Raw genomic sequence first — 19519 nt, 5'->3', positions numbered from 1 at the left:
TCAAAAGCCACTTTTGTAAGGGGTAGGCAGTGTCTCCAAGGATGTAATAGCCAGCGGGCATGGCACTGGTTGTCCTAACACCTGCTGGAAATAGATTTCCCCGGGTGGCCAACTCCCACAGCATGGACAGTCTCAGCACTCGAGCATCATGCATACTCCCGGGCAGTCCAGCCATTACATTCCAGAAGAGGCCCTTTCCGTCGACTACACCTTGGAGGATTATTGAGTGCCAGCCTTTGCGGTTGAAGTAGTCGGGTGTGACACAGTCGTGGGGCAAAGATGGGAGCCATCAATAGCACCCACACAATGTGGGAGTCCCCATCTAGTCTGTATGTACTCTGCCATATCCCTGAATCGCCGTTCGTCTGGATAACGAATCTGCTCAGGTACCAGTAGTGTCTCTGCTGCAGCACAGAAATCCTGCACACACACCTGCACACAGTGTGCAGCCATAACCCTAGCACAAGGTACACGAGTACTTCCATCGCCATCTCGTGGTGTGGTTGTGGTCGCATACAAATGATGTCACGACACTACAACCCGCTCGCCAACAGCGACTCCACCCACATTGTGGTGGTCCACCATTGTAATGGAAACAACGCGACCGTACCGTTCCGTTGCGAATCGATCCGTATCGAACCGTACCGCGCCAAGCAGGCCCTAGTGGAAATGCGCCATATTAGGTTTGCAACTTTGTTATTAAAGAATTTTCAGTTCTTATTGTGTTTGTGCACTTCTGAATGCTCATGCAAGTGAAGGTGATTTTTTTTTTTTTACATTATTGTGAATAAAAATCTAAACATGTTGATGCATTTTTTGGGAAAATAATGTATTATATTAGTAATTACTACAATTAATTGATTATCAAGTTATTGTATAGGTACATAAACATCTCTGGACATCAGATCAGCGTTTACTCACCACACCCCGGACTTCGAGTTTCTGAGCAGCGTTCCTTTGTCTGCAAACAGACGAGACTCCATTCATCGGTACCACACGTCCGAAGAAACGACGCCGGCGACGGAAGCGAGGCAGCAGAGCTGGAGCCTTTGTCAGCCTGAAGCGACGCACCAACCGCTCACCACTTCCCAGTATTTTACTGGCTAACGTGCAGTCCCTGGAAAATAAACTCATCGAACTCCACGCACGGATTTCTTTCCAGCGAGAGATAAGGGACTGCTGCGTAATCTGCCTCACTGAAACCTGGCTAACACCTGAAACTCTGGACCGAGCCGTCGAGCCTGCGGGGTTCTCTGTGCACCGCGCAGACAGAACGAAAGACCTCTCTGGGAAAAGCAAAAGCGGTGATGTATGTTTTTTGATCAGCAATGCTTGGTGTGATCAGAGAAATGTGCACTTTGAGTCCTACTGCTCCCCTGTCCTGGAATACCTGATCATATGTAGACCGGTGTGGCTGCAGAGAGAGATTTCGGGGATCACTCTCACCGCTGTTTACATCCCCCCACAAGTGGACACGGACTTGGCATTGGGGAAACTATATGAAGCCGTTAATAAGCAGGAGACCATGCGCCCTGAGGCTGCGTTTATTGTCGCTGGAGACTTTAACAAAGCAAACCTTCGTAAAGTTGCTCATAAGTTCTTTCAGCACATCACATGCAGCACATGGAAAACACACACGCTGGATCACTGCTAAACACCCCTCCGGAATGCCTCAAAACTCCTGCACCCTCCATTTGGCAAATCTGATCACTCTGTTTTGATGACGCTGACAGATGTTTAGGGAAGCATCCAATAACATCAATGAATACACAGACTCAGTTACTGGATTCATCAGGAAATGTATAGAGGACGTGCCGACAAAAACAATCCGAGTTTACCCCCAACCAAAAACCCTGGCTCAACTGTGAAGTCCGCTCCACTATTCAAGCACACATCTGCCTTTAAATCTGGAAATGCGATGGAATACAAACAGGCGAGCTACGCTCTTCACAAGTCCGTTAAAGCAGCGAAACGCGACTACAGAGCCAAAGTGGAGACACAGTTTAAAAGCAACAGTGTAAGGAGTATGATGTGCACAGATCTTTCAAGCTGAAAGGGACACACATGTGAGAATGCTGTTTGTTGACTACAGCTCAGCATTCAACACCATTGTTCCCTCCAGGCTAGACACCAAGCTCCGGGACATGGGACTGAACAATCATCTGTGCAGCTGGATCCTCAACTTCCTATCAGGTACAACGCCAGGCGGTGAAGATGGGCAACATCACCTCATCCTCAGTGACACTCAGTACAGGAGTTCCCCAAGGCTGCGTTCTGAGTCCTCTCCTCTACTGCCTGTACACCTATGACTGCCTGTCAAACTGGTGTCAGGAAAACAACCTCTCCCTCAACATCGGCAAGACCAAGGAACTGATAGTGGACTTCAGGAAGCAGAAGCAGGTTCGCGCCCCCATCACCATCGACGGAGCCACGGTAGAGAGGGTCAGCAGCTTCAAGTTCCTCTGTGTCCACATCATAGAGGAGCTAACATGGAATGAACACACCACAAGGACAGTGAAGAAGGCACAACAGTGTCTCTTTTTCCTCAGGCGACTGAAGAAGTTTGGCCTGAACCCCTGCATCCTCAGGACATTCTACACCTGCACCGTGGAGAGTGTTAATTCTGACTGGCTGCATCACCGCCTGGTATGGGAACTGTACTGTCCTTGAGCGTAAAGCCCTGCAAAGAGTGACGCGGACAGCACAGAAGATCACCGGGGTTCAGTTGCCAAACCTCCAAGACCTGTACACCAGCCGTTGTCTGAGGAGGACTAACAACATCATTAAAGACCCCACACACCCAAGCCACTGCCTGTTCACGCAACTGCAAAGTGGAAAAAGATTTAGGAGCTTCAAGTCCAGGACCAGCCGGTTCCGAGATAGCTTCTACCCTCAGGCCATCAGGATGCTAAACAGCAAAATCTACAACTTCCACCCCCACCATAACACACTGACTCATTGAGCATCAAGCACAACATAGTAACAACAACTCCATTCATTTACATTCTTTTTGTCACGTATGACCGTGTCCCCCTCCGTTAGCTGTCACTCCGAACCCCTCGTGTCTGTGTTCCGTACCTGTTACCCCGCCCCGCTCGTTTGTCTCTGTGATTACCTCGTTAGTTCCCACGCCCCTTGTTATTACCGTCACCTGCCCCTTGTTTAATGTCATTGTATTTAAGCCCTTGAGTCTCCCTTGTCCTTTGTCTGGTATTTTGTTTGATATTTTGGATGGTTGACTGTTTGCTGTTTGATCGTATACCTGGCCTTAGTGTGTTCTTGTTTTGTGATTCATTGTCTGTTCTCGTGTTCCCCTGTCGTCGTTATGCCCGTGTTCGCATGTTATTCGGACTGCCCTCCTGTTATTGACCCTGCCTGGCTCAGCGACGACGATTCTGGTATTCCCTTCAATAAATCTCGCTCTTCTCAGCGATTGTGTCCGTCTCCTCGCTCCGGGGCGCGAGCCTCGTTACACTTTTCCCACACAACAATATAATTTATCTGCCAACCGGACTAAACACTTTAATTAAATGGTGCCAGCTTTACATCAAAATTTTATAATTTTATTCTACCTGGACTTTTTTCCTATTTAAATATCTTCCTGTTTTAAATGTTACATAAAGTTGCACAAACAAGGAACAACGCACAAGCTTTTCACTCACCTGTGTACCTGTAAAAAGTAATCTGACAATAAAGTGATTTGATTTATGAAGAGATAAAATAAAAAGTGACATCGGCAAATTTGGCGGCATCAATCAGCTCTTGGAGACTTCCTAATTTACAAAAACTTGTAACGCGGGTGTACCAACAAGTACACACGGCGTAGAGAAACCCGTGAGAGGTGGACCGAAGCACCGGCTCACACTGACAGCACAATGGGCAAACCCTAACGTTAGTGTGTGAGAGAGAGACACGAGAACACAAAAGAAAACAACGCGGAAGACTCAACACGTAAAAAATAAAAGGAGGAGATGCAAGTACTCAGAAAAAAATTAAGCAAAAGGCAACGCGTAAACTGAAACCAAGGATACCGGGGCAAGTAACTGGCAGCGGAGTAAACACACCGCAGAAAACAAAACCTTCCCAAAATAAAGGCAAACAAGATAGGAAGAGAAATAGATGGGGGGAAACTTGAGAATGGCTAGGAAGCAGCACAGGAGCTAGAGACTCAAATAAGTGGATGAAACAAAACAAAACTTCCTCCAGTTGAATAGCGCTAAAACCGAAGCCATCTTGATTGGCACCCCACACCAGATTCAGTCATCGTCCATAACCAGCATTTCATTTCTTGGCCATTATACTCCTTTAAGTACATCAATTACAAATCTTGGAATAAGATTTGATCCACAACTCACCTTTGAGCTCTATATTAAACATCTTTGCAAGACTTCTTTTCTGCACCTTAGAAATATAGCCAAGCTTCGTTCCACCCTCTCTCTGTCGGATGCTGAAAAACTGGTCCATGCATTTATCGCTTCTAGGCTGGATTACTGCAACGCACTCCTTATTGGGATTTCTAGCAAGAGTCTTCAGAGACTGCAGTATATCCAAAACAGTGCAGCTAGGGTACTGATGAGGGTACAAAAATATGAACATATTACACCTGTATTGTACTCACTTCACTGGCTTACAATATCTGTACGCGTTGAGTACAAGATCTCTCTACTCACACACCAATGCCTTTATGGTAATGCCCCTCCATACTTGAGAGTTACTCACTCCATTGGCTCCATCAAGGTCCCTCCGGTCTACAAACTCAAATCGCCTTCTTATCGCGAGATGTAAGCTTAGCGCTATGGGTGATCGGGCTTTCTGTTCAGTGGCCCCTCGCCAGTGATGTCAGTAACGCGTTACTTAGTAAAAAGTAAGATTTTTACTTAGTAAAAGTGGTAAGATTAGAGTAACGCGTTACTTAGTAACGCGTTACTCTAATCTTACCACTTTTTTCGGTAACGAGTAATATAACGCGCTACTATTTCCAGTCCAGTAATCAGATTAAAGTTACTTATCCAAATAACTGTGCGTTACTATTTATATTTTCCCTAGTAAAATATATATTTTTGCTTTCTTCTTGGCTCAGTTCTACTTTTGCGTCTGACCGTAGCGCTCGACTCCGCACGCTGCGCGCGACCCTGTGAGAGCGCGAGCACGTTTTACAAGTCATTTTTTGCAGTGTCCTCCCGTAACGATATGTGGTAGTATAAAGAAACACCCCTCAAAAACAGGGGAAGGAACATTTAGCTGATGAATTTTAATGTTGCTTTGTGTTCCACGTTTGAAAAGTGCTGGAATTTTGACTAACGTCGCCTACTTTAAAATGCTTAAAATTGTAATGGTATTTCGTTTCACAAGCTGTCTGACTGAACTGGGGTGGGTTTCCCGAAACGTTCGTAGCTTCATACGAGGTTACGAAGTACTTGGCGCTACGAACGTTTCGGGAAACCCACCCCAGTTCGCTTGTATTACGTTTACAAATAAATTTACAAATAATACCGCGCAGCTACACAAACGTAATGTCAGGAGATACTGTAGCGACTCCTACTCCTCACGGCGAGTCTTGCCCTTTAAGTGACACTGGGTGGGGGGGGGGGGGGGGGGGGGGGGGGGGGCGGAGCCTGCGCGCGCCAGGGTTGCGTTATCAATAAAGTTTCCCTCCTCGGGATTTTTGGATTAAGCAGTTTCTGCCTCGGTTACCGAACCTGCTTCAATACATTGTTACTGTTAAAAATGCACTTCCAATAAAGTGAGTATTGGAAAAATTTATTTTGCTGCTGAATGTAACTACTAAAGTAACTTGTAATCTAACGTAGTTACTTTTAAAATCAAGTAATATGTAACGTAACTAAGTTACTTTTAAAAGGAGTAATCAGTAATCGGTTTACTTTCTCAAGGTAACTTAGCCATCACTGCCCCTCGCCTATGGAATACTCTCCCTGATCATTTGAGACTACCGCAGACCATTGACTGCTTTAAAAGAGGACTCAACTTTTCTTTTTAGAAGAACCTATGATTCTAACTGACTTGCTAATCACTTTTTATTACATTTTATACTGTAATTGTTTTTATGGTCATGTTTTAGGTTGGAGCACTTTGAGATTTACATAATGTAAAGTGCGGTATAAATAAAATGTATTATTATTATTATTAAGTGACAGGTAAGTAAGAGAGATAAAGGTGGCAAGACACCTTGTAACGACATGCACCACTAGAGAAAGCAGAGAGAAAAGCATTTCGGCAAAACCTTCCTGTTTAGATCTGCTTTTAGATAAGCAACCCTAAATCTGTTCCATCTTTATTACATTATTTTATTGTGCTTCCTTTTTATCTTGTTACATGTTGGAATGCGATCCCGCACACAACGCGTGTAATGTTGAACAGGGAAGACCCAAATGCCGACCACAAAATAAAACAGTGAACTGAAACCTCCGCCAAAAGCAATGCGGGAAAAGCGCCAAAAGAAAAAAACCTCCGTGAAAGGGAAGAACGGAGGAAAACTCAAAACAGAAAGAGAAACCAAAAAGATCGAGGAATACCGCGAGGAAACCAAAACAAAAGAACTGAAGATGCAGGAGAAGTAGCTGGCTCTCAACGAAAAACCCTTCCCAAAATAACAAACGAAACTGGATAGAGAAACAACAGGGCTGGAAAACTTGAGATTGGCAGAAGTGGCGAAGAGGTGAGCGAACTCGGAAACGACAGAGAAATAGCAAATAAGGTAAGAGCACGAAGACACATAGAACACAAGGAGAGGCTGGCTGAAAACGCGTGGAGACGGCAACAAACAACTCAGCAATGAGACTCTGCAGCCGTCCTCCTAAAATAGGGAGGAGAACAGCTGCAGGTCGTCACCGCTGATTGCGTGTTTGCGAACGTGTTCTAGTGACGTGTCGTTTTTTCCTTCAGTATCTCGTTGTCTCTCCGCCTCCATGTCGTTGCGCTTGTGCTCTGGAAGTGCCAGTTTTTTTTCCAACGTCGTTTTTATTTGGTCCTTCGGTGCCTCGCTGTCTCTGCCTCTCCTTGCGCGTATGCTTTACTACTCTGCCAGCGCAGTGAACAAAGTCGTGTTTGCTGGTCATACACCTTTACAATGTGAATTAAAGCACTTGTACGTCACTTTCATGGTCAATTTTCAATATTTCCCAGCACGTTAATCATAATTAAGTTAATATTTATACATATACTCGAAATGATCCGAAATAATTCCGTTTTTTATCACATCGATTCAGTCAGTTTTGTTGTGAAACGAAATACAGTTAAATTCTCAAGCATTTTCAAAGCACTTTTCAAACCTGGAACACAATGCAACATTAAAATTCGTCAGGTAAATGTTCCTTCCCCTGTTTTTAAAAGGTGTTTATTTTATAGCCTACTACCACACAGGGTTGCCGGGTCCTATAAAAATATCCAGCCCAAAGTCAGTGTAAAACCCGCCCTCCAGAAGCTTAAACTAGCCCAAAGTATATGTCTGTTACACATTTTAAACCAAATGGCAAAACTATGAGTCTATGACTTAATAAACAAACAAACAACAAAAAAATACTATCAGTATTGCTGTTTATATTAGTCATTAATAATATTGTAACATTAGTGTTTTATTAGTTATTTTATATCAGTTTTATATCCCAGTCAAGAACATTTAATAATTAAATAGTAATATAATTAGCAAAAAGAAAATATCTTTTAATCATTTCTTGCTGGCTGCTTTCTCTTCACATTGTGTGTCTGTGTCTGTTGCTTGCTTGCGCTCTCTCTCTCTCTCTCTCTCTCCCTCCCTTTCACACTATCCTCCTTTATGTCGTTATGTTCTCCTGGTTCTTAGTGTTGACTTGTACACGTTTGACTTGTAGCTCCCACGGTAGCCCAACTAAATAGTAGCCCAAAAAACCGCACCCCGCCACCCCAGAATTTTTACCCGCAGCTGGATTTTCAAACAAGCCCAATTTGGCGTGAAAACTACGCATCTGCTACACTCATCTGAACAATCACACGCAGCTTTCAATTAATAATGTAAAACACTGTGAAAAAAGGTTATCTCCACTTTTTTTGTGGAAACAGGCAGGCAATTGGCCAAGCTGTATTGTATTCTATTTTGGTGCTATGTTGTGACAATTTAATAATTGGTTATAATAAAAGTTTTATTTATAAAGCATTGTTATGCAGCATTTTTACTCATCACAAGTGCTTAACAATGTCAATAATAAAACAAAATGTTATAAAATTAGGTTTAAGCTATTAATTAATTAATAATGTAAAAAATATATATGGGGAGCTGTTTGGGAGCCGAAAGAGCCGGCTCTCCACAGTAAGAAGAGCCGTTAGAGCCGCATCTCAAAATAGAGCCGAAAATCCCATCACTAACGTGTTCGTGAACCAACGCCGGTCTGTGCCCGAGCGCTGGTCCACGAACGAGTGTTGGCTCTATTTCTTAATAGATAATGTACTTGAGTGCTGCAGAGAACAAATCAAGCACTGCTCTCAGTCTGTTTCTGGATGCTGTGCAGAGAACTGGCTGGCCATTAAGGTGACTCATTATTAAATGAAATAGTCCTATACAGCAGACGTGTGGACTCGAGTCACATGACTTGGACTCGAGTCACTAAACTGATGACTTGTGACTTCACTCGACAACATCACTGAAGACTTGTGACTTGACTTAGACTTTACCTTTACTGACTTGGACTTGGAATCGAACTTGAGCTTTAAGACTTGAAAAGACTTGAAATCCTTATTTTAACATAATAAATCACATAACTGGATCATTTTGTATTAAATAGTGCTGTAAAATGTGAACTGCTCAGCTCAGTTTATCCATAACCGATCAGGGGAGGGGGGCAGCAGCGTTGAATTTGTGCGGAGAGGACAAGCAACAAAAGAACTGTAACATGCAAGACATGTGGTGTCAGGATAAGAGATGGAGATGCAGCCACTCCAAACTTTGTTCGACATTTGAGGCTGCACAAACGAAAGTAAGTCTCTGCTATGTATATTTAACATAATGCTATAACGGTTAGCTAGCTAGCTGGGATGTGATAACTCAGGGGTCGGAAATTAACTTTTACAAGGGTCCACATGAGCAACTTGACTTGTGTCAGCGGTCAGCGGGGGTGGACGGAAGTCACTGAGTCGATGGGGGGGGGGGGGGGGGGGGGGGGGTGACGACGACAATTGCAACATCTCACTCAAGCGACCCGAAACGCCTAACGTTAGTTAGTCTGACTAACTTAATATACTACTAATCAACTGCATCAATTGTGTTAAATATTGAAATTACATCTGGTGACTTGACTAGGACTTGAAGTTTAAGACTTGGGACTTGACTCAAGACTCGCTTGTATTGATTGGGACTTGACTCGAGACTTGATTGTGAAGACTTGAGACTTACTTGTTACTTGCAACTTAGTGACTTGTTCACATGTCTGCTATACGGTCAAGTCAGTCATCAGAAGTATTTAGAAATAATTTTAATAGCTCTTGTAAAATGTAGTATGATGCTGTTGTAGAGTAAGGGCCGATGAAGGCGTGGAGAATGTCGAGATTGCGCACTGCATGTTTTCTGTTCGGGTAAGTTTTGTGTCTGGAAAAAGCATCCACAATCAAAGGTTTGTCACTGTTTACACAGGAATGTACAAATCTGGTCCTGGTGGGCTGATATCCAGCACAATTTGAAGGTTTCCTTATTAAAACCAGAATTGTGCACTCCTGGTTTTAGCAGAAACTATTGACAGTAAAGTAAACTTAAGGTAGCTCAATCCGTGAACGACAATTATAATGACGAATAACTCAGCTGATCATTATATAAAGGAATTGGGCAGTGGGCAGTCATGGCCTGGTGGTAGGGAACTGGTCTTGTGACCGGAGGGTCGTGGGTTCGATTCCCAGACCTGAAGCCATGACCAGTGTTGCCATAGTTACTTTGAAACAGTAATCCGACTACTGACTACTGACTACTTCTTTAAAAAGTAACTCAGTTAAGTTACTGACTACTTGCTTTTAAAAGTAACTAAGTTAGATTACTTTTAGTTACTTTCAGCAGAGGCTGATCCCCCGCCCCTATAACATGAAAATGACTACCAGTTCTGCCAATACTCACTTTATTGACATGTATTTTAACCGGAACATCAAAAATGACACTGGCATTTGTAAACTTTTTCTTGAAATAGGCTTACATGTTTTTTAAATAAATAAATAAGACAGTCTTTCTGTTCAACTCCGCCCACTTACAGGGTTGCCAACTCTCATGCATTGAGACACTCCGCATTTGACTGTCTTCACACGCTTACACGCCACACTTCCGATATCTCACGCCGAAAAAAAATCTAGTTTATTTACCTCTGATCCACATCTATGATTCAATGAGTTACTAGTTCGATCTGGCGCCAACCACCGGCGATCGATCGATCGCGATATAATACTGAATTTAGTCCATTTTACACCCCGCCCGGTAACAATTTACGTTCGCCCCCAAGCCCCGGTTTTTTTTCAGGTTTGACGTTGTGTTTTTGAAAGTAGACAGCACTCTGTCGCCAGGACAGAGTGTACAATGGACCTTAATGTTGTCTTCCTTAGCCGAAATAAAATCAAAATAATGCCTGTATTTCCAGCTGCTAAAGGCGAACCTCTCCTTCCATCTGACTTTGGCGCCGCAGAGCAGAGATGACGTAACCGCGTAAGAAACGTGTAGCCAAAAAATAAGAATGAATAAATATAACCTACGTTCCCCCGAAATGCAGAAATAGTAACGCACGATGTTTTAGATAAGTAACTTTAATCTGACTACTAGTTTTTAAATAGTAGTTGCGTTAGACTACTCGTTACTGAAAAAAGTAGTCCGACTACAGTAACGCATTACTAAGTAACGCGTTACCGGCATCACTGGCCATGACTGAGGTGCCCTTGAGCAAGGCACCTAACCCCAACTGCTCCCCGGGTACCGGGCTAAGGCTGCCCACCGCTCTGGGCACGTGTGATCCACAGCCCCCTAGTAATCACTGGTGTGTGTGTGTGTTCTGACTGCACAGATGGGTAAAAAGTGGAGGACAAATTTAGATTGCGGTGACAAATCACAATTGACAAAATATGGCACATTTACATTTAGATCCATGCCATGTTCAGAGAGTCTCACATCCTGGAGCTGCAATCCTGCTGTCGCTAGAGGCCATCACTTCATAAAGACGGCTAACGCTACGTTGTCTTTATTCTGCTCTTTGAGTAGTGAGCTCTACATTGTGTTGCATTCGCTCGTGCTTTGTGTTACTCCTTTGTTTTGTATTATGGACTATAAAGACCACAGTATGCAACCAGTGTGCCTCCAGCCAAAACAAGGTTTTGCAGTGTTTCACAGTTTTTCAATGTTTCACAATGTTTCTGTTTCAGTGTTTTATGTACTGTGTAATAACTGCAGACTAGTGTTTATGTCATGGCTGGATTTGAGTATCATTTGATGGCAGTGTTTAGCTTTGAATAAAGATAAAATAGTTTTGAGTTGATTGATTTTGACAAGTCAGGGGTTTGTGAACACAGCTTATATTTTGGGGTTTGTGTGTGAGAAAATTACATAATATTTTATGAAATGTGGTCTAGTAATTCATTAAAACTGAAAACATGTCATGGCTTTCCCAATATTCACTGACATTTGGTTACATTTTGAGCTTTATGGTTTATGGTTTTATTTCCTTGGTACAGTTTGATCACCCCTAGCAGACCTGCCTAAGACACTGGGTCACTGAACACCTCTGGCCACTAGATGTCACTGTGGTCACGTTTCAAATGTTTCTAAATCAGAGGCTTTTGTTCTGATGTCTTCACTGGCCTACTGAATATTTCACCATAAAAATAACGGCTCACCTACAGTTGGAGTTTCTCCACTTTCATATTTCCATATTAAAATATTCTTAAATTCACATATTCCTCAATGTCCTCTGAGAATAATAAAGTACCTATCTAACAGAACAGCAGGGAGTGTACCTGCACCTACTGTCATATGGGGCTCTTAACACCAGGTGGCAGCATTTCTCTCTGTATCTTCATTACTCAAACGCTGCTTGTGTATTACAGTTTGCTACCACACTAAGGAGCAGAACTCTCACCCACCAGAACCCGCTGGATTCGTCATGGCTGTCGTATCGACATCTTTACACTCTGACCACATTCTCACTAGCATGGTAGTGCAACTGTCCTGACCAGAGGCAAGACGCCGAGGTAGAATGAATGATTGACCCTCTACACACAATCACTAATAAATATACTGCATAGATTGATTGTTTGATTTTGCAATAGGTTTTGTGAATGTATCTTAAATTGAAGGTGTTGTTTTCTATTTTGTGGGAAGGCAATGTGTTTTTTTTAGCATTTCAGAAACTATTAATAATTAGTGTCACCCCACCAAGAAATGCAGGAAATACAAATACTCAATATATGAAATTATTCTCTTATTTGTTGATTTAGTGTTCTTAATACGTCTCAGTTATCAGAGTCATGTAAAAGACCCTCGTAAACACCCTTTAAAAACAAAACAAATACATGAAGACTGATTATTATTCATTATCTGTACCTTATTTCTACAGTTACCAAAAAGACTAAATTATTATTTCAGATATGTTATTCATATAGTTGTTTACATGTCTGTGCAGAGGCTGGAACTTCTGTTGCTGTTGTATTTATTATTTTATATATCTTTTATATACTGACAATAAATGATAAACAAGTTTCAAGGAATTTGGAATAATTCTTCTTGGGAAACTAGCTAAAATATCTTTAGAATGTGGGTTTCATAGCTAACCTGACCACAAACATGTATTGATATTTATTATATATATTTATATTTATTATATATATATATATATATATATATATATATATATATATATATATATATATATATATATATATATATATATTGCAAGATACGTGGTGCAAAATCTTTGATGTGTTTTAGGCACCTAAATAACTTCAGTGTGTGAACAGTGTGGATTCAATATTCGATAAACTTTCACTTTAACTTTAAAAGGATTTTAACTGTTATAAATGAATATTTTTCATTTGGGTAAAAAAATACATATTAATGTGATTACTGTAAAGCATTCATTAATCACATGTGCAGGTTGAAAATTATGCTAAGGGCTTCTGGAATGTTCAGCACTAATTTCCACCCAAAAAATAGTCAACACGTGTTGGTTCAGATTAAAACAAAAACTGTGATGACATTATACTCTATACTTATACCCTATACCCTATACTTATACCATATTCCCTATACCCGTACACTATACCCTATACTTGTACACTATACTTATTCCCTTTACCTATACATTGTACCTTTACCCTATACATAACCCCTAACCCCTATCAACTAAATCTCACTCTCCCTAATGATCTGCTTCAGTTTCCATATTGTTTTATCTATAATGATCTGATTCACTCTCCATAATAATGATTTATCCGTAATGATCTGTTTCACCTTGAGTCTTTAATAGCTGAAGGAGTAGGAGGGAGAATAATAAATGAAGAACACACATGTAGGTTTAGCTCATATTTTAATTTAATATTTTAATTTACCTCTTGCTTTAGGCATCAAAACTGAACAGAAAACTCATGTTTGTCCTAGTAAGGTCTAAACATGCATAATCAGATCTAAGTCTAATGCTTAATCAGATCTATTTCTGACCTACAGTGAGTTCAGAATGCTGCTGCAAGGGTTCTGACCCGCAGGAGAAAGAGAGATCATATTACACCTGCACTCCACTCACTGCACTGGTTACCTGTCAGTTTTAGAATAGATTTTAAGGTTCTAGTCATGGTTTTTAAATGTCTTCATGGTCTTGCTCCTCTTTACCTCAGTGAAATGATGGTTAGATATGTTCCAGTCAGGTCTCTCAGGTCTTCAAACAGTAATCTACTGGTGATCCCTAAAACCTAGTTAAGGATTGGCAAGGGTGCTTTTAGCCACTATGGCCTAAAGCTCTGGAACTCTCTTGATTGGTAATTATTTTATTACTTTATCACATTATTTAGTTACATTTTATGTCTGTTCTAAATATTTTAATAGTTTTGACATTTTATTATGTTATTACATTATTTTATTGTTAATATTGTTGTCTTGTATTATTTTATTTTAATAATTTGTCATTGTATGATTTTTATTACCTCATTATTATTTTATGGTTGTTTTCTTCTATTTATTCTGTAAAGCATTTTGAGTTGCCTGTATGTATGAAAGGTACTATACAAATAAAGATTATTATTATTATTATTATTATTATTATTATTAATAATAATAATTCTAATGCTTAATCAGATGTTTAATATGATCTGTATATGACACATGAATGAGTTCAGGAAGGTAAACCGCTGATGACACACTAGAGGGCGGGGTGAGGGGCGGGGTGAGGGTGGAGAGAGGGCGGGGTGAGGGGCGGGGTGAGGGTGGAGTCAGGCAGGGCTGTGGGCTACTGATGTTAGTGATGGATCAATAGTATAGAGAATCTCCACACTAACACTAGTCAACAGCAGTTCATCTGTAAATGGAATGATTATATGAAAGACGAACACATAGGGTTCACATGGGGCCTCACTGTGAGAGTGCTCAAGCATGGTGTTCTGTAGGAGACACTCAGTCAGAACTCTGGTTGTAAACCCCTGGTGACACCAGCATTGATTGTAGGTGGAGCATATGGATCGAACCGTGTTCAAACTGACAGTGTTTACTCCGTATGTTCTGAATCCAAACGACCGCAGATTGGCATCGACCTGCCCGATTACAGCCAATTACAACCTTCACTCCTGCACTGGCACCAGTTCTGATGGGCCTCACTATCGACTTCCAGACATCCTACATCACACACCTACTGGGAGAGGCACAGACGCCCTACATCACACACCCACTGGGAGAGGCACAGACGCCCTACATCACACACCCACTGGGAGAGGCACAAACACCCTACACCACACACCTACTGGGAGAGGCACAGACATCCTGCATCACACACCCACTGGGAGAGGCACAGACATCCTGCATCACACACCCACTGGGAGAGGCACAAACATCCTGCATCACACACCCACTGGGAGAGGCACAGACATCCTGCATCACACACCCACTGGGAGAGGCACAAACACCCTGCATCACACACCCACTGGGAGAGGCACAGATGCCCTGCATCACACACCTACTGGGAGAGGCACAGACATCCTGCATCACACACCCACTGGGAGAGGCACAAACACCCTGCATCACACACCCACTGGGAGAGGCACAGACGCCCTACACCACACACCTACTGGGAGAGGCACAGACATCCTGCATCACACACCCACTGGGAGAGGCACAGACACCCTACACCACACACCCACTGGGAGAGGCACAGACATCCTGCATCACACACCCACTGGGAGAGGCACAGACGCCCTACATCACACACCCACTGGGAGAGGCACAGACATCCTGCATCACACACCTACTGGGAGAGGCACAGACATCCTGCATCACACACCCACTGGGAGAGGCACAGACATCCTGCATCACACACCCACTGGGAGAGGCACAGACACCCTACACCACACACCTACTGGGAGAGGCACAGACGCCCTACACCACACACCCACTGGGAGAGGCACAGACGCCCTACATCACACACCCACTGGGAGAGGCACAGACGCCCTGCATCACACACCCACTGGGAGAGGCACAGACGCCCTGCAACACACACCCACTGGGAGAGGCACAAACACCCTACACCACACACCCACTGGGAGAGGCACAGACGCCCTACATCACACACCCACTGGGAGAGGCACAGACGCCCTACATCACACACTCGCTGGGAGAGGCACAGACACCCTACACCACACACCCACTGGGAGAGGCACAGACATCCTGCATCACACACCCACTGGGAGAGGCACAGACGCCCTGCATCACACATCCACTGGGAGAGGCACAGACATCCTGCATCACACATCCACTGGGAGAGGCACAGACATCCTGCATCACACACCCACTGGGAGAGGCACAAACATCCTGCATCACACACCCACTGGGAGAGGCACAGACATCCTGCATCACACACCCACTGGGAGAGGCACAGACACCCTGCATCACACACCCACTGGGAGAGGCACAGACACCCTGCATCACACACCTACTGGGAGAGGCACAAACACCCTGCATCACACACCCACTGGGAGAGGCACAGACATCCTGCATCACACACCCACTGGGAGAGGCACAGACACCCTGCATCACACACCCACTGGGAGAGGCACAGACACCCTGCATCACACACCTACTGGGAGAGGCACAGACATCCTGCATCACACACCCACTGGGAGAGGCACAGAAGCCCTGCATCACACACCTACTGGGAGAGGCACAGACACCCTGCATCACACACCTACTGGGAGAGGCACAGACACCCTGCATCACACACCCACTGGGAGAGGCACGGACACCCTGCATCACACACCCACTGGGAGAGGCACAGACACACTGCACCACACACCCACTGGGAGAGGCACGGACACCCTACATCACACACCCACTGGGAGAGGCACAGACGCCCTACATCACACACCCACTGGGAGAGGCACAGACGCCCTGCATCACACACCCACTGGGAGAGGCACAGACTTCCTGCATCACACACCCACTGGAAGAGGCACAGATATCCTGCATCACACACCCACTGGGAGAGGCACAGACATCCTGCATCACACACCCACTGGGAGAGGCACAGACATCCTGCATCACACACCTACTGGGAGAGGCACAGACGCCCAAGACATGCAGAGATTTGCACCAGCACTCAGACGCAAATGTGCTGGTCAATAAATGTGCTGGCAATCCAGATGGTGGAGACAGGAAGAGCAGCTGTCTCCAAGGAGACAGCAGAGCAGACCGAGGAAGAAGGTGTACTCTTCTTCCTCTGGTCTTTAGAAATACAGGAGAAGCCCCCCACTCTCTCTCTCTAACTGTAATAACACACAATGTTTGGAGAATTGTCTTCCTTTCTGGTGGCATGAAATGTCATCCAATCCTGCACAGTCCATGAAAATCCTTACAGAATTCCCCATTCTTGTCTCCCTCTCTTCATCACACACACACACACACACACACACACACACACACACACACACACACACACACATCTTTCTTGAACCTCTGAGTTGTATAGAACACACACTCACAGTCACACCTCATACACACACACAGTTTCTCTTAATGAAGCCCTTAGGGTCCCTAACAGAGCTTCTGTCTAAGGGATCCACGCCTCAGCACACATATGACTGCAGAAACACAGACAAGAGAGAGAAATGGAGAGAGATAGAGACAGAGACAGAGAAATGGGGAGAGAAGGAATGAAAGAGAGATGGAAAGAGACAGAGGTAGAGATTTGTTGACAGTGTAACAGTGAAGTGGGTGTCTGTGCTACACACAACCCTTCATCACCACTGTAGTCTGTACTACACACAACCCTTCATCACCACTGTAGTCTGTACTACACACAACCCTTCATCACCACTGCAGTCTGTACTACACACAACCTTCCATCACCACTGTAGTCTGTACTACACACAACCCTTCATCACCACTGTAGTCTGTACTACACACAACCCTTCATCACCACTGCAGTCTGTACTACACACAACCTTCCATCACCACTGTAGTCTGTACTACACACAACCTTCCATCACCACTGTAGTCTGTACTACACACAGTCCTCCATCACCACTGTAGTCTGTACTACACACAACCCTCCATCACCACTGCAGTCTGTGCTACACACAACCCTCCATCACCACTGTAGTCTGTGCTACACAGTCCTCCATCACCACTGTAGTCTGTACTACACACAACCCTTCATCACCACTGTAGTCTGTACTACACACAACCCTTCATCACCACTGTAGTCTGTACTACACACAACCCTCCATCACCACTGTAGTCTGTACTACACACAACCTTCCATCACCACTGTAGTCTGTACTACACACAACTCTTCATCACCACTGTAGTCTGTACTACACACAACCCTCCATCACCACTGTAGTCTGTACTACACACAACCCTCCATCACCACTGTAGTCTGTACTACACACAACCCTTCATCACCACTGCAGTCTGTACTACACACAACCTTCCATCACCACTGTAGTCTGTACTACACACAACCTTCCATCACCACTGTAGTCTGTACTACACACAGTCCTCCATCACCACTGTAGTCTGTACTACACACAACCCTCCATCACCACTGCAGTCTGTGCTACACACAACCCTCCATCACCACTGTAGTCTGTGCTACACACAACCCTTCATCACCACTGTAGTCTGTACTACACACAACCCTTCATCACCACTGTAGTCTGTACTACACACAACCCTTCATCACCACTGTAGTCTGTACTACACACAACCTTCCATCACCACTGTAGTCTGTACTACACACAACCCTTCATCACCACTGTAGTCTGTACTACACACAACCCTCCATCACCACTGTAGTCTGTACTACACACAACCCTCCATCACCACTGTAGTCTGTACTACACACAACCCTTCATCACCACTGTAGTCTGTACTACACACAACCCTTCATCACCACTGTAGTCTGTACTACACACAACCCTCCATCACCACTGTAGTCTGTACTACACACAACCCTCCATCACCACTCTAGTCTGTACTACACACAACCCTTCATCACCACTGCAGTCTGTACTAAACACAACCTTCCATCACCACTGTAGTCTGTACTACACACAACCTTCCATCACCACTGTAGTCTGTACTACACACAGTCCTCCATCACCACTGTAGTCTGTACTACACACAACCCTCCATCACCACTGCAGTCTGTGCTACACACAGTCCTCCATCACCACTGTAGTCTGTACTACACACAACCCTCCATCACCACTGTAGTCTGTACTACACACAACCCTCCATCACCACTGTAGTCTGTACTACACACAACCCTCCATCACCACTGCAGTCTGTGCTACACACAGTCCTCCATCACCACTGTAGTCTGTGCTACACACAACCCTCCATCACCACTGTAGTCTGTACTACACACAACCCTCCATCACCACTGCAGTCTGTGCTACACACAGTCCTCCATCACCACTGTAGTCTGTACTACACACAACCCTCCATCACCACTGTAGTCTGTACTACACACAACCCTCCATCACCACTGTAGTCTGTGCTACACAGTCCTCCATCACCACTGTAGTCTGTACTACACTCAACCCTTCATCACCACTGTAGTCTGTACTACACACAACCCTCCATCACCACTGTAGTCGGTACTACACACAACCTTCCATCACCACTGTAGTCGGTACTACACACAACCCTCCATCACCACTGTAGTCTGTACTAAACACAACCCTCCATCACCACTGTAGTCTGTACTACACACAACCCTCCATCACCACTGTAGTCTGTACTAAACACAACCCTCCATCACCACTGTAGTCTGTACTACACACAACCCTCCATCACCACTGTAGTCTGTGC

Source organism: Brachyhypopomus gauderio, chromosome 20, assembly GCF_052324685.1.
Source record: "Brachyhypopomus gauderio isolate BG-103 chromosome 20, BGAUD_0.2, whole genome shotgun sequence".
Lineage (NCBI taxonomy): Eukaryota > Metazoa > Chordata > Actinopteri > Gymnotiformes > Hypopomidae > Brachyhypopomus > Brachyhypopomus gauderio.
This window is presented reverse-complemented; position numbering follows the sequence as displayed.